The sequence below is a fragment of the Chlorocebus sabaeus genome, chromosome X (genome assembly GCF_047675955.1).
Source record: "Chlorocebus sabaeus isolate Y175 chromosome X, mChlSab1.0.hap1, whole genome shotgun sequence".
In the NCBI taxonomy this organism is placed as follows: Eukaryota; Metazoa; Chordata; class Mammalia; order Primates; family Cercopithecidae; genus Chlorocebus; species Chlorocebus sabaeus.
This window is the reverse complement of record NC_132933.1, coordinates 59,562,350-59,578,761: the sequence shown is the minus strand read 5'-3', so window position 1 is coordinate 59,578,761 and position 16,412 is coordinate 59,562,350.

The window sequence follows — 16,412 nt, the reverse complement described above, 5'->3', positions numbered from 1 at the left end:
GCCAAGAGGAAATTAAATGTCCATGAACACAGAGGAAAACACAAAATGTGCAGCAAGTAAATGTGTGTGTCTAAATGAGTTCTCATACAACACATAATGCACATAAAATCTTTTTGGAAAGCTTCAGGGAGGTATGTAAGAATGACTGAATTATGTGTCCCCTCCTACTACATGTGCATTTACATACACACACTCACACAGAGGTACATATGTGCTTCCCACGTAACTCTTTTCATCAGAGGAAATTCAAAGAAAACACTGTCTTCTCCCTTCTTGCTGTTCTGGAGCATTTGGGGCGGGCACTTGAGTACATTATTTTGCAAATGATGGCTTTGCCTCAAGAGACAGATTAATTGGTTTCCATGGTCAGCTACCTTCTTAGAGAAAAATCTGTCAATAAAGGAGAATAGAAAAAAGCAAAACCCTGTGTGTCTCTTTTTAAAAAAAAAAAAACGGTATTGAGTATTTTGGATGAAAAATTGTGTGTGAATATGTGACAAACTTCTTATTCAGCTTATTCTTCATAAAAAGGGATTTCAAAATTAGAATTCAGGCTGTTACACTTTGGGGTATCCAAAGGAATATTTTTCTCTAATTATATTAATGTGTATGTTATACTAAGTTATAATACTTAGAGCAGCTAGAATTTACTGAGCATTTACTATGGGCCAGGCCCTATAGTACATGTGTTACTTCATTCGGTAATGTAACTTCTCACAACGAATTTATGAGGAACACACTGGTATTATTAATTTCATCTTATAAATGAAGATGTTTGATGTCAGAAAGGAAGGACTTGTTCACTATCACAGAAGAAGTGGTTAAGCCCACACTCCACTCAGGACTAACTGACTTAGAGCCCACATGTTCAATTGTTCTACTACACAAAGATATTGATTCACTCCCATCCTACAGGAGGGAAGAAAGCAGAAGCATCCTAACAGAACATTCAGCAATAACAAGCAAAATGGGGGAAAATATTTGTAAATCATAGTTTGGATAAGATATTGTTATCCAGAATATATACAGAATTCTTACGTTTTAACAATAAAAAGACAAATAGCCTAAGTTTAAAATTACCAAAGTACCTGAATAAGCATGTCTCCAAAAAAGACAAATATGACCAATAAGCATGTGAAAAGATGCTCAACATCATTTGTCATCAGGGAAATTCAAATCAAAACCACAATGAGATACCACTTTATACCCTGTAGGATGGTTAGAATTAAAAAGACGGATAATAACAAGTGCTGACAGGGATATGGAAAAACAGATCTCTCATATATTGTCGGTGGGAATGTAAAATGGTGAAGTCATTTTGAAAAATATTTAGTAATTTCTTAAAATGTTAAACATAAGGTTACCATATGACCCAGCAATTTTACTCCTAGGTATGTATCCAAGAGAAATAAAAACATATGTACACTTAAAAAATTGCACAAGAATGTTAATACCATCATTATTATAAAGGTCCAAAAGTGGAAATTATCCAAATATTGATTAATTGATAATAGATAAAATGTGGCATATCCATACAAAGAAGTTCAACAGTAAAAAGAAATGAAGTACTGATGCATGCTAGAGCTTGGATTAACTTTGAAAACATTATGCTAACTGAAAGAGATCAGTGACAAAGCACCCCATGTTATATGATAAAATTTAAATGAAATGCCCAGACTAGGTCAATCTATAGAGGATGGGGGTTGGTGGATAATAGCTATACTATTGGCAAAATGTTAAAATTAGCTTGGAGTGATAGTTGCATAATTCTGTAAATATACTAAAAAAACACTGAACTTATATTTTAAATGTGTGAATTTTATGGTATGTGAAATACATGCTAAAGCCGTGAAAAAAAAAAGAATACCAGTGAATATACCCAAAAGTTTTATTTAGTTGTTATTTTCATCGTTCTCTTAATCTTTAAATAAAATTAAACCTGAGCTCAATTGTTTTTAAATGTGATATTTTTCTGACACATCTAATTGTGTTGTCTTTTACTTTATAATAGTATAAGCATAGTATAATTATAACAATATAATTATAATAATAAAGCATAGTATAAGTGAATACTAAGTGATATGCCAAATTTTAGCAAAAGAAAAACTGTGTTTACAAAAGTCATAGCGCTTTATATATTGCAGGAAATTCAATGGGACACATCTTCAATGCAGGAAGTATATTTCAATTTATATTTGAATATAGTTTACTAAAATTGAAAAAATATTTGAAAGTTATATTATAAAGAACATATGTATGCCATTTGGAAATTACAGCCTTTAAAATCCTTGAAACTTTTCCTTTTGGAAGAGTTCATTATCTATATCCATGATGTACTACAGACTAAATTAAGGTAGCCTTAATAGTAGAAGCCCTTCTCCTCCTCTTCCTTCACTTCCTTCTCTTCTTCCCTTTTTCTTTACAAGCATTGCTATATAGAGAGTGTTTGCTATGCTGAGCACTTTAAAACTAGCATCTCATCATCTCATTCTGCAGCAGCCCCATGAGGTAGATACTATTATCATCATCCTTTCACAGATGAGGTATGATTCACCTCATTGTACAAGTTCACACAGCTAATAAGAGATGAAATCAAGAATCAATCATAAGCAAAGTGACTTCAAAATAAATGTTTTTAGTACTTGCTTTTTCTGTGTTGAGAAGCAATGCCTTTTGGCAAAGTTAATAACTCTATGGGCATTATAAAAATCTACACTTAAGTAGTTCATCTGAAGGAAAATAATCTGATAAAAATCTATTTAAGTTCATTGACTTACACAGGTCATAAAAACCTTGCCAAATCTTGTATTTAGCCCTTTTGCCTCCCTTTAACTAATTTTGGCTAATTGTTTGCTCGTTTGTTTGTTTGTTTTTGAGATGGAGTCTTGCTCTGTTGCCCAGGCTGGAGTACAGTGGCACAATCTCTGCTCACTGCAGCCTCCCCATCCCTGGTTCAAGTGATTCTCCTACCTCAGTCTCCTGAGTACCTGGGAATACAGGCATGTGCCAGTATGCCTGGCTAATTTTTGTATTTTTAGTAGAGACGGGGTTTCACCATGTTGGCCAGACTGGTCTCAAACTCCTGACCTCAAGTAATTTGTCTGCCTTGGCCTCTCAAAGTGCTAGGACTATAGGCATGAGGTACCGTATCCGGACAATTTTGGCAAATTTTTTGACATATATAGAGAATTTTTACATCTTGGTCCAGCAAAGCACATCTTTTACTTTTTCCAATTTGTATCTCAAAGAAAGTTTTTCAAAATGAACTTGTTAGTTACACAGATCACTATTCTGCCAGCACTCCCCTAAAATCAAGTATCTACTCAGACTTTGGATTTATTAAATAGCACAGTGGTTAGGAAAATGGGTATCCTATATTCTGAGAGATCTTTCCAATTCCTTGGGCTTCCATCCTTCAGCCTTCCCAGAAACCATTCAGCCCAATGTAAATGCGGCAAAAACTAAAGAAAAACAAAGGATCAGATTATCCCCCTCCGTGTTGAGGGAGGTATACTGGGAACATTCACCCATACTTGAAGTAAATATTGACCACAGAGATTTCCTTTAAGCAAACATGTTGTCTTACAGCTGTTGCTTTTGAGAAAAGTAATGGTGGATTCTTCAATAAGCACAGGGCATTAGATAGATAATTAAGAAAATGATAGGAATTACTCCCAACATTGAGACCAGGAGACAATCACTTCTCAAGTTTTCCCCTGACCCTTATATTCCTGCCATTGAGGCAATTGAAATTTACTTGATTCTAGAGTTATGTATATATATATTTTTTTCTTTACTTTTTTCTATCTTTTTTTTTTTTTTTTTTTTTTTTGAGACGGAGTTTCCATCTTGTTGCCAAGGCTGGAGTGCAATGGTGCAATCTCTGCTCACCGCAACCTCCACCTTCCGGATTCAAGAGATTCCCCTGCCTCAGCCGCCTGAATAGCTGGGATTACAGGCATGTGCCACCACGCCCAGCTAATTATGTGTTTTTAGTAGAGATGGGGTTTCTCCATGTCAGGCTGGTCTCCAACCCCCAACCTCAGGTAATCCACCCACCTTGGCCTCCCAAAGTGCTGGGATTACAGGCATGAGCTATCGGGACAGGCCAGTGAAATATATTTCAAAGTATCAACCCTCCTCGGACACCCAGAATACATTATCTTGTGTAGACTGATGATCCTTTCTGTTCTTTTGATGAATTCCCTAGTCAGCAGAAGTAATGTTAATGAAACATGAAGAGTCAACATTCATTACAGTTAATGAAAAGAACTCTCTTCTAATTACTATGTGTGTCTGACATTTTGCCCTCACTGAAATATACATGAAAACTAATTAATGGGTTTAATGCTGCACTTTTTTTTTTTTTTTTTTTTTTTTACTACATTCTTGAAACAGATTTGGCAAAAATTGTAATAAGTCCCAATCAAACATTCTCTTGAGGGCAGTTTTCAGCATGGAATTCCTGCCTGGGATGTATCCATTCCTACCTGAGTAATATCCGTTGAGGGATGACAGCATTTGTGTGGTAGGATAGCTGTGGCCTAAAAAGTTACTCTGCCTTTATACCAGAAGGAAGTCTCTTCCTACTTTTTGTAAAATTATTGCATTTTACCCTCCATTCTATTTACAAACTACAAGATAGTACATTTGACATATCATGTAAAGATGGTTTTTAATTTCTTTTTGTCTAAAGAAATTCAAAACATTTTCCTGGGTGAAGCATAAAATGTTTTCTCTCATTTTTTTCTGTTTCAAGTATAGAATATGGACACTTGCATAATTTCTTTCATGAGTATTAGGGGAGTTCCACTTTAATTCCACTAAGCATACTAAAATTAAGGTATTCACCAGTGGTTTAATGAGGCCATTACCACGTGTTTCTATTACAAACAGGGTAATGTATATATTCAGTAAGTAATCTTGAGAACAATTCTCTAAATACAGTAGTCCCCCATTATTCATGGTTTTGCTTTCTATGATTTCAGATACTCAGGGTTACCCATATTAAAAATAGGTGAGTATTAGGTTGATGCACCAAATATATTACAGGAAGATATTTTGAGAGAGAGAGAGAGACCACATTCACAAAATTTTTATTCTAGCATAGTGTTATAATGGTTTATTTTATTATTGGTTGTTGTTAATTTTTTATTCTGCCTAACTTCTAAATTAAACTTGGCATAGGTATGTATGCATAGGAAAAAAACTGTATATAGAGTTAGGTACTATCTGCAGTTTCAGGCATGCAAAACACATCTTGTAATGTATCCCCCACAGATCAGCGGGGACTTCTGTATGATCTAAACAGTCTCTTTAGGCAAGCCTTCATTGAACATATATCATGCTTATTTAGGGGACCAAAAACGTATACTTAACCAAAAAACAACTATGTAACCTCTTTGCCTTAGTTGTTTGTATCCTTTTGTCTATTTTTTTCTTCAGGTATATCTTAAATTTATTTGTATTACCATCTTTAATGGTTGCCTCTAACATTTTGTTGTTGGTGGTGTTCATTTGCATTTATCCCTAATTTCCCCTCAACTCATCCCTATATTTAAATTTTAATCTTCATTTTCTGCTTTCATAACTTCTTGTATCAAATAAAAACAAATCCAGGTTTACGTAAGAAGAAACTTTTTTTCAAAAAGACAATTGCGATAAGAAAAATACTCTGATCTCAGGATCTGAAACTGTCTTAAAATCAAACAGAAATAAAATGTTTTTTTTATTTTCTTTTCTTTTTCTTTTTTTTTTTTTTCTTTTAAAAAAGGGAGTTCCTATAGAGCTAGCCAGAAATGACGAGGTGAAATAAGTCAAAAGATTGAAAGGAAACAGCATGTCCAGGATGATCTGATAGGAAATGATTCTCACTATGGTCACCCCATTTCAATTTTTAGGATTCATTGCTTTTTTATCATGATTCTCCAGACAAAGAGAACCAACAGAGTAAGAGAGAGAGAGAGAGAGAGAGAGACTGTGTGTGGAGAGAGAGAGAGAGAAAAAAAAAAGATTTTCATTGTAATGAATTGGCTTACACAATTGTGGAGGCTTGGTAAGACCAAAATTTGCATGGTAGGCTAGCAGGCTGGAGACTCAGAAAAGAGATGCTGTTTGAGACTGCTGGCAAAATTTCTTCTTGCTCTGGGGAAGTCAGTCTTGGTTCTATTAAGACCTTCAACTGAGTGAATGAGACCCACTTATATATGGAGAGTAATCTGCTTTACTCAACGTACACAGTTTAAATGTTAATCTCATCAAAAAATAAAATATAAAAAACATTTTCACAGAAACATCCAGAATAATGTTTGACCAAATATCTGGATAACTAGCCAAGTTGACATATAAAATTAAAACACCGTTTAAGGTGGATATTCTGCATTTCAGTGCTTGTTCAGATTGAGCAAGCCAAAGTTCAAGAGCCCGTGTGGCAGAGAAAAGCCTGATTAAAACTTGATCAGGACAAATCAGAGAGTAAGAAATATAAATTGTGAGCACTTGGTCATTGTTTTTCTTCAAACTTCAGTTTCTTGGATATGTTTGTCAAATTCAATACAAACTGCTTAACTACATCAAAGACTATCTTCCCTAACAGAACATATAGTCTGGGATAGAGAGATAGAGGGATTCAAAGCTTCTAGCTTTGTTTCCTGACATATTACGTGAGATAAGAGCATCAGAAGAGTTCCCTGAGGAACTATTTTGAAGAAAAGATATTTCAGTAGGTTAGGTAATGTCATTAAAACAGAAAGTAGATGTTTTGAAAATTCAATTAAAATAAGAGGGTCAAACATCTCATAAACTACTAATGACATTAGATGATATAACTCATTAAGAATCATAAGTGCTTATTTATTCAACAGTTATTGTGTATTTACTGTGGGATGGCACCGTGCAAAGCAATGGCATTTCATATAAGGTTAAACAAAATGGGACTCTTTCCTGACATTGTGGAGGTTACACTAAGGTAGGGAGAGAGACTTGAGTCACATAATCACATATCTCCATTTCCTATGAGTGCTATAAAATATTAAATTGCTGAAGTTGCTTAAGCTTTTGAGCTGAGATGATGGGGTTTTCTAGATATAGAATTATGTCATCCACAAACAGTGATAGTTTGACTTCTTCTCTTCCCATTTGAATGTTCTTTATTTTCTTCTCTTGCCTGATTGCGTTGGCCAGACCTTCTAATACTATGTTGAATAGAAATGGTGAGAGAGGCCATCCTTGTCATGTGCCAGTTTTCAAGGGGAATGCTTCCAGATTTTGCCCATTCAGTAAGGATATAAAATGAATGTTCAAAAGCCACTAGCATTTCTATACACCAGCAACAGTCAAGTCAAGAGCCAAATCATGAACGAAGTCCCATTTAAATTTGCAATGAAAAGAATAAAATACCTAGAAATACAGCTAACAAGGGAAGTAAAATATCTCTACAGGGAGAACTAGAAACTACTGCTCAGAGATGAAACAAACAAGTGAAAAAACATTCCGTGCTCATAGATAGGAAGAATCAATATCATTAAAATGGCCATACTGGCCAAAGCAATGTATAGACTCAATGCTATTCCCATTAAACTACCATTGATGTTCTTTAGAGAACTAGAGAAAACTATTTTAAAATTCATTTGAAAACAAAAAAGAGCCCAAACAGCTGAAGCAATCGTAAGTAAAGAGAACAAAGCTGGGGGCATCATGCTACCTGACTTCAAAGTATACTAGAGGGCTACAGCAATGAAAACAGCATGGTACTGTTATGAAAACAGATACAAAAACCAATAGAACAGAATACAGAACCAATAAAAAAGACTGCACACCTACAACTATCTGATCTTTGACAAACCTGACAAAAACACGCAATGGGGAAAGGACATCCTATTCAATAAAAGGTGCTCAGATAACTGGCTAGCTGTATGCAGAAAATTGAAACTGGACCCCTTCCTTACACCATATACAAAAAATAACTCAAGATGTATTAAAGACTTAAATGTAAAACCCAAAACTATAAAAACCCTGGGAGACAACCTAGGCAACACCATTCAGGACATAGGCACAGACAAAGATTTTATGACAAAGATTACAAAAGCAACAGCAACAAAAGCAAAAATTGACAAATGGAATCTAATTTAAGAGCTTCTATAAAATAAACTATCAACAGAGTAAACAGACAATCTACAAAATTAGAGAAAATTTTTACAAACTATGCATCTGACAAAGGTCTAATATTCAGCATCTGTAAGGAACTTAAACACATTTACAAGAAAAAACAAACAACCCCATTAAAACGTGGGCAAAAGACAGGAACAGATACTTTTCAAAAGAAGACATACATGTGCCCAACAAGCATAGGAAAAAAAAATCCTCAACATCATTGATCATTAGAGTAATGCAAATCAAAACCACAATGAGATACCAGCTAACACCAGTTAGAATGGCTATTAAAAAGTCAAAAAAACAACAAAACAAAAAATAAAACAGATCTTTGCAAGGTGGTGGAGAATTAGGAATGCTTATATACTGTTGGTGGGAGTGTAAATTAATTCAACCATTCTGGAAGGCAGTGTGGCAATTCCTTAAAGACCTAAAGTCAGAAATACCATTTGACCCAGCAATCCCATTACTGGGTATATACCTCCAAAAATATAAATTGTTCTATTTTATAAAGACACAAGCACATGTATGTTAATTGCATCACTATTCACAATAGCAAACACATAGAACCAACCTAATTGCTCATAAATGGTAGACTAAATAGAAAAATATGGTACAGGTACACCATGGAATTCTACATGGCCATAGAGAAGAATGATATCATGTTCTTTGCAGTAACATGGATGGAGCTGGTGAATATTAACTTTAGCAAACTAATGCAGAAACAGAAAACCAGATACCACATGTTCTCACTTATAAGTGGGAGTAAATGATGAGAACATATGGATACATAGAGGGGAACAGCAAACTCTGGAACCCATCAGCGGATGGAGTGCGGGAGGAGAAAGAGATTTGGGAAAAATAACTAATGTGTTCTAGGCTCAATACCTAGGGGATGAAATGATCAGTAAAAAAAAAAAAAAAAAAAAAAAAAATGACATACATTCACCTATGTAAAAAACCTGCACACCCTCCACATGTACCCCTGAACTTAAAATAAAAGTTAAAAACAGATTAAATTGCTTACTTAAATGTATATGTGTGTAAGTAGGCATATAAAGGTATAAATACAATATACATATAAAATATATGCTACCAAGTGTTTTATCTTGCAAGTCAGTTGAAGTATCAATATAATCTCTAGCTTTGAATTTCAGAACTGTTCATACAGCTGGAAGTAAAGAAAAAAAAACCTTTTTTTTTTTTTTTTTTAATTACTGATCTTTTACAGCATTTACACAGAATATTCCTCTGGCCTAAAATACTTTCTTTCCAAGCTATATCTACCTGCAAAAATTCTACACCTCTTTCAAGACACAATTCAAATGTCACATTCTCTTTCTTTATTCCTATTTAGGTAATTGTTCCCTAATCTGTGTTTTTATAGCACTTTGCATACACAGCATTTTATTTCCTTTCATGTTAAGTTTTATTTATTTGTTTACTTCTATTTCTCTCCCACGAAACTATGATCTGCTTGAGAACAGCAACCATGTCTTTTTGAGCTTTGCAAATTAAAGCCTAGCATGGCATCTGCTGATACACAATAAATGTGTTGAATGAATAAATAAATGAATTAGCATGTCCTGAAATTCAACTGTATGTTGCCTGGATGTTTGCAATGTTTATCACTCAGAATCACCTAGGTTGTGGGGCAGAAACATAGGCTTAAAACAAAAAAAAGTTTATTTATCCCTCACACTACATGCTCAACATGGATCTGTAGACAAAATTTTTCATCATTGTCACTCAAGAACCAAAGTTTACAGAGCAGACACTGTCTTGAATTTTGCTAGTCACCATGTCATAAGGAAAATCAATGTTTAGAGGGTTTGAAAAAACAATGCATATTCAGAGGGGAGACTTGTTTCTTCCACTCACAGTCCATTGATAAAGCTGGTCATTGGGTCACACCCGGTCATAAAGGAGAAAAGAACAAATTGTCTCTGTTTGCAGATGACATGATCCTATATTTAGAAAATGACATCATCTCAGCCCAAAAGGTCCTTAAGCTGATAAGCAACTTCAGCAAAGTCTCAAGATACAAAATCAATGTGCAAAAGTCACAAGCATTACATTACACCAACAGTAGACAAGCAGAGAGCCAAATCACGACTGAACTCTCATTCACAATTGCTACAAAGAGAAGAAAATACCTATGAATACATCTAACAAGGGATGAGAAGGTCCTCTTCAAGGAGAACTACAAGCTACTGCTCAAAAAAAAAAAAAAAAAAAAAAAAAAAAAAAAAATCAGAAAGGACACAAACAAATGGAAAAACATTCCATCCTCATGGATAGGGGGAATCATATCATGAAAATGGCCATACTACCCAAAGTAATTTACAGATTCAATGCTATTCCCATCAAACTACTATTGACATTTTTTCAAAGAATTAGAAAAAAACACTTTAAAATTTATATAGAACCACAAAAGAGCCTGTATAGCCAAGTCAATCTTAAGGAAAAAGAACAAAGCTGGAGACATCATGCTACCAGACTTCAAACCATCATACTGCCAGACTTCAAACTATATTACAAGGCTACAGTGACCTAAACAGCATGGTACTGGTACCAAAACAGACATCTAGACCAGTGGAACAGAATAGAGATTTCAGAAATAAGACCACACATCTACAACCATCTGATCTTCAACAAACCAGACAAAAACAAGCAATGGGGAAAGGATGCCCTATTTAATAAATGGTACTGGAAAAACTGGCTAACTGTATGCAGATAACTGAAACTAGACCCCTTCCTTATACCTTATACAAAAATTAACTCAAGATAAATTAAAGACTTAAATTTAAAACCCCAAACCACAAAAATCCTAGAAGAATATCTCGGCAACATCTTTCAGGATATAGGCATGGGCAATGATTTTATAATGAAATCACCAAAAGCAATTGCAACAAAAGCTAAAATTGACAAATGGGATCTAATTAAACCAAAGAGCTTCTGCAGAGCAAAATAAACTATCATCAGAGTGAACAGGCAAACTTACAGAATGGGAGAAAATTATTGCAGCCTACCCCAACAAATGTCTAATATCCAGAATTTACAATGAACTTACACAAACTTACAAGAAAAAACAAATCATCAAAAGGTAGGCAAGGAACATAAACACTTCTCAAAAAAAAGACATTTATGCAGCCAACAAACATATGTAAAAAAGCTCAACATCCCTGATCGTTAGATAAATGGAAATAAAAACCACAATGAGATACCATCTTATACCAGTCAGAATGGTGATTATTAAAAAGTCAAGAAACAATAGATGCTGGTGAAGCTGTGGAAAAGTAGGAATGCTCTTATATGGTTGGTGTGAGTGTAAATTAGTTCAACCATTGTGGAAGACAGTGTGGTGATTGCTCAAGGATCTAGAACCAGACATACCATTTGACTCAGCAATCCCATTACTAGGTACATATCCCCAAAACATAAATTATTATTTTATAAAGACAAATGCACATGTATGTTTATTGCAGCACTATTCACAATAACAAAGACATGGAACCAACCCAAATGCCCATCAATGATGGACTGGATAAAGAAAATGTGGTACACATACACCATGGAATACTATGCAGCCCTAAAAAGGATGAGATCATGTCCTTTGCAGGGACATGGATGAAGCTGGAGGCCATCATCCTCAGCAAACTAACACAGGAACAGAAAACCAAACACCACATATTCTCACTCATAAGTGGGAGTTGAACAATGAGAACCCACAAACACAGGGAGGGAAACAACACACACTGGGGCCTGTCAGTGGGGATGAGGGGAGGGAGAGCATCAGGACAAATAGCTGTTGCATGTGGGGCTTAATACCTAGGTGACAGGTTGATAGGTGCAGCAAACCAACATGGCATACATTTACCTGTGTAACAAACCTGCACATTCTGCACATATCCCAGAACTTAAAGTATTTTTTAAAAAATGCAATCTTACCATGTGCCTAGAAGAAAACAGCCAGACTTATTCAGTAAGCAGCACTAATGACTGCTGCAGTTGATAATCAGTAATAAATATATTTCTTGGATTCAGGAAGCAGCTTCTGTATCACTGGAAAACATATGTTTGAAAGCCGTAAGAGAAAGTCAGGGGGAATAAATCATGGAATACTGTTTTTAAATTCAAATGAAAAGCAATATCTTAACTATAACACTGCAAATTAATAGGTTAATATTCTCTGGTTTTCATTATTATCATTTTTTAAATCCAATTATCTTTACTCTAGTTCATGCCAATTTTAGGAGCCACAAGCTTCGCTGACATTTTCAACTATAATCAATAAACATTCCAAAAATATTGTTGTGGGAATATCACAAAGCAAGGTAAAAACACTAATATTATATTTTGAGACTGCTCTAACAAGTAGTTAATCTATCCCCCTTTTCATTAGACACTCATTTCAGCTGTTCTAAATTAACTGTTTAGGGCTTGATTTTCACAAAACAGTGTTGGAGTATGATGTAGTTTGAGTCTATGTCCCAAAAAGAAGGCAAATGCTGATAGCCAAGACAATAGGAAAAAAGGCCTCAAAGGCATTTCAGAGACCTTCAGAGTAGCCCCTCCCATCACAGGCCCAGAGGTCTAGGAGGGAAGAATGGTTTCCTGGGAGAGGCTAAGGGCCCCACAACCCTGCAGAGCTTCAGGACACTGCTACCCACACATCCTAGTCCCTTCAACTCCAGCCATGGTTAAAAAGGACCCAGGTACAGCTCAGACTGCTGCTTCAGAGAGTGCAATCCATAAGCCTTGGCAGCTTCTATATAGTGTTAAGCTCACAAGTGCACAGAATGTAAAATATGAGTCTTCAGGACCTCTGGTATGAAAAACAAAACCTAAATATCCAGAAACAAGACTGCTGCAGAGACAGAGCCCACATGGAGAACCTCTAACTAGTGAAGTGTGAAGAGGAAATGTGGGGTTGGAACCCCCACACAGAGTCCCCACTGGGGCACTGCCTAGTGGAGCTGTGAAAAGAGGGCCACCATCCTCCAGACCCCAGAATGGTACAACCACTGACAGCTTGTACCACGGGCCTAAAAAAGCCACAGTCACTCAACGGCAGCCCATGAGAGCAGCTGTGGGGGCCAAGCCCTGAAAAGCCACAGAGGCAGAGCTTCCTAAGCCTCTGGGAGCCCACAGCTTGCGGCAGTGTGCCCTGGATATGAGGAATGGAGTGAAAAAAAGATGATTTTGGAGCTTTAAGGTTTAATGATGGCCCTGCTGGGTTTAGGATTTGCACAGTGCCTGTAGTCCCTTTCTTCTGGCAAATTTCTCCCTTTTAGAAAGAAAATATATACCAAATGCCTATAACCCCATCATATCTTGGAAGTAACTAACTTGTTTTTTTATTTTACATGCCTATTGGTGGAAGGGATTTGCTTTGTCTCAGATGAGACTTTAGACTTTGGACTATTGAGTTAAAGCTGGAATGAGTTAAGACTTTGGGAGACTGTTGGGAAGGCATGATTGAGTTTTGCAATTTGAAAAGAACATTAAGATTTGGAAGCGGTCTGGAGTAGGATGATCTGGTTTGAATCTGTGCCCCTGCCCAAATATGATGTTGAATTGTAATCTTCAATGTTGGAAATATGGCCTGGTGGGAGGTGATTAAATCAGGGAGTGGAGTTTTCATAAATGGTTTAGCACTATTCCCCCCGCCTTGGTACTGTACAGTGAATGACTTCTGAGGAGATCTGCTTGTTTAAAAGTGTGTGACATCTCTCCTCTCTTTCGCTTTCTCCTGCTCCAGTCATGTAAGATGTTTCTACTTCCCCCTTTGCCTTCCACCATGATTGTAAGTTCCCTGAGGCCTTCCCAAAAGCTGATGCTACCATGCTTTTTGTGCAGCCTGCAGAATCATGAGACAATTAAACCTCTTTTCTTTATAAACTACCCAGTCTCAGGCATTTCTTTATAGCAATGTGAGAACAGACTAATACAGAGGCTAGCCTACTTAAACAGGCTTCTTATGTAGAACTATTAACCAGTGTAGGGAAGGGTTAGTAGATAAGATCATAAAAACCAAATCTGAGAAAATACAATGTCTCTATCTTCTTCTAACTAGTTGGTACTCTATCAACTAATGAAAAAAGAAAAAAAAAATACATTTTACCCAAAGTATTTTACAAATATAATAATACAATAAAGGAATGTCTACAAGACATGAGTTTTAGGCTTGGCCTTTAGCTGTATCATTTTGAAACTTTATCTTATCCCTTAAAGTTTTAGTTTTCTCTTCTGTGAAATGGGTATATTAATACTTGATCTACCTTCCTCCTAACACAGTTTCAAGAATTATTTGAGATAATGTATGTGACCTTTTGAAAAGGTAAATTATAATTGTTATATTTCTCATTATGAGTTACATAAGTAGCATCCCTCAGAAAATACTTAGGCGACTAGGTATTAGATTCCATAACTCACCTCAAGATTTTCTTTTTAAAAAAGAATTACATTTTTGATAACATTTGAAATTTAAAAATAGCACTATTTTGTATAAAATTACAGTGGATACCTGACACTATTCACTTGTCAAAACCTAGAAAAATTTATAGCAAAAAAAAAAGAAATTTAAAGTATACAAAAATTAAAATATCTTTTAGAAAGTCAGCAGACTACAGGATTAAATGCAGAATATAATGGAAACAAATTAACTCTATTAGAAAATGTATAAAACAACCTTACTGAAGGAGGTGAGGGGAAAGTTACTAAACTCAGTAACTTTATAAATGATTGAAAACTATAAGGCCAGAAACAAAACACAGCACTATTCACTAGTTGGTAAAGTTGTTTCCCTCAGGGTTACCTGCTAACAATTTTGAAATCATTATATATGTATACTAGGGTTGCAGGAACAAATAAGCAAATGGTGAGTAGTGCAAGTTATTTTTCTCACTGCTGAAAGAGGAGATTATAGATAAACTGGAATGAATCAAATGGTGCTGGAATAGTGATAGAGATATCAGTGTGAACTCATGGTTAGCTTAATAAAGATACTGATTAATAAATAAAGAAATAATTACAGATACATAAATTGGTCTAAACATATATTTCCAACCTTTGTCCACTAAGAAGACCTAGAAGCAATGACACCCCAGTAGCAATGAGCACACCTACTACCCAGATTTTGATTTCTAATGCCATTTTCCAATTAAGGAAAAAAAAAAAAGCTGCTGAGACAAATGGTTGATTCAAGGACTGGGGAAAGGAATATGCAAGATGAACTTAGGGACAAGGCAGAACAAGGTGACACAATAGAAGTGGCCACCAATTGTTCCCCACACACAAAAACATCAATTTGACAATATCTACACCAAAAAAATCACCTTTATAAGAACCAAATATCAGGTGAGCACTCACAGTACCTGATTTTAAATTCATATTGATGGAAAGGGCACTTAAAAGGTAGAAAAAACAGTCTTGAAATCACTGAAGCCACCCCTCCCACAACCCCCAGGTAGTGGCAGGTGGTACAGAGAGACTCTCTGTGAGCTGGGGGAAGGAGAATGTAGCAATTATAAGGCCTTGATCTCAGTGCTGTCCTGTTGTAGAAGAAAGGAAAACTAGACCAAATGCAGCTGACACCTGCCCACAGAGGGAACATTCAAACCAACTCTCAACAAAAGTGAATCACCAATCCCAGCAACTGTGACTTCAGTTCCCACAAGCCTCACCACTGTGGACTAAAGTGCTCCGGGGTTCTAAATAAACTTGAAAGGTAGTCTAGGTCACAAGGACTGCAAATCAGATGTGAGTGTAGAGCTAAACCGGACCCAGAGCTAGTGGACTGGGGGGTGGCACACAACTTACTGAGATACCAGCTAAGGCAGGAAAGGGAAGGCCGGCATCACCCCTCCCCTAACCTGAGGATGCACAGCTCACAGCTCCAAGAAATATTGCTTCCATTTGTTGAGGACAGGAGAGGGAAAATGGGGAGGACTTTGTCTTGCATCTTGGATGCCAGCTCAGCCACAGAACAATAGGGCACAGGTCAGAGTCATGAGGCCCCGTTTCCAGGTCCTAGCTGTCGGATGACATTTCTAGACAGACCCTAGACCAAAAGGGACATGCTGCCTGGAAGGAAATGACCATGTCTGTGCAGCATTTTTCACGGGCTAACTGAAGAGTCCTTGGGCCCTTAATAACCAGCAGTAACACACAGGTACTATTTCTAGGGCCTTGGGTGGGTGGAACTCTGAGACTTGCTGGCTTCGGGTGATACTCAACAAATTTTCACCTGTGGTGGC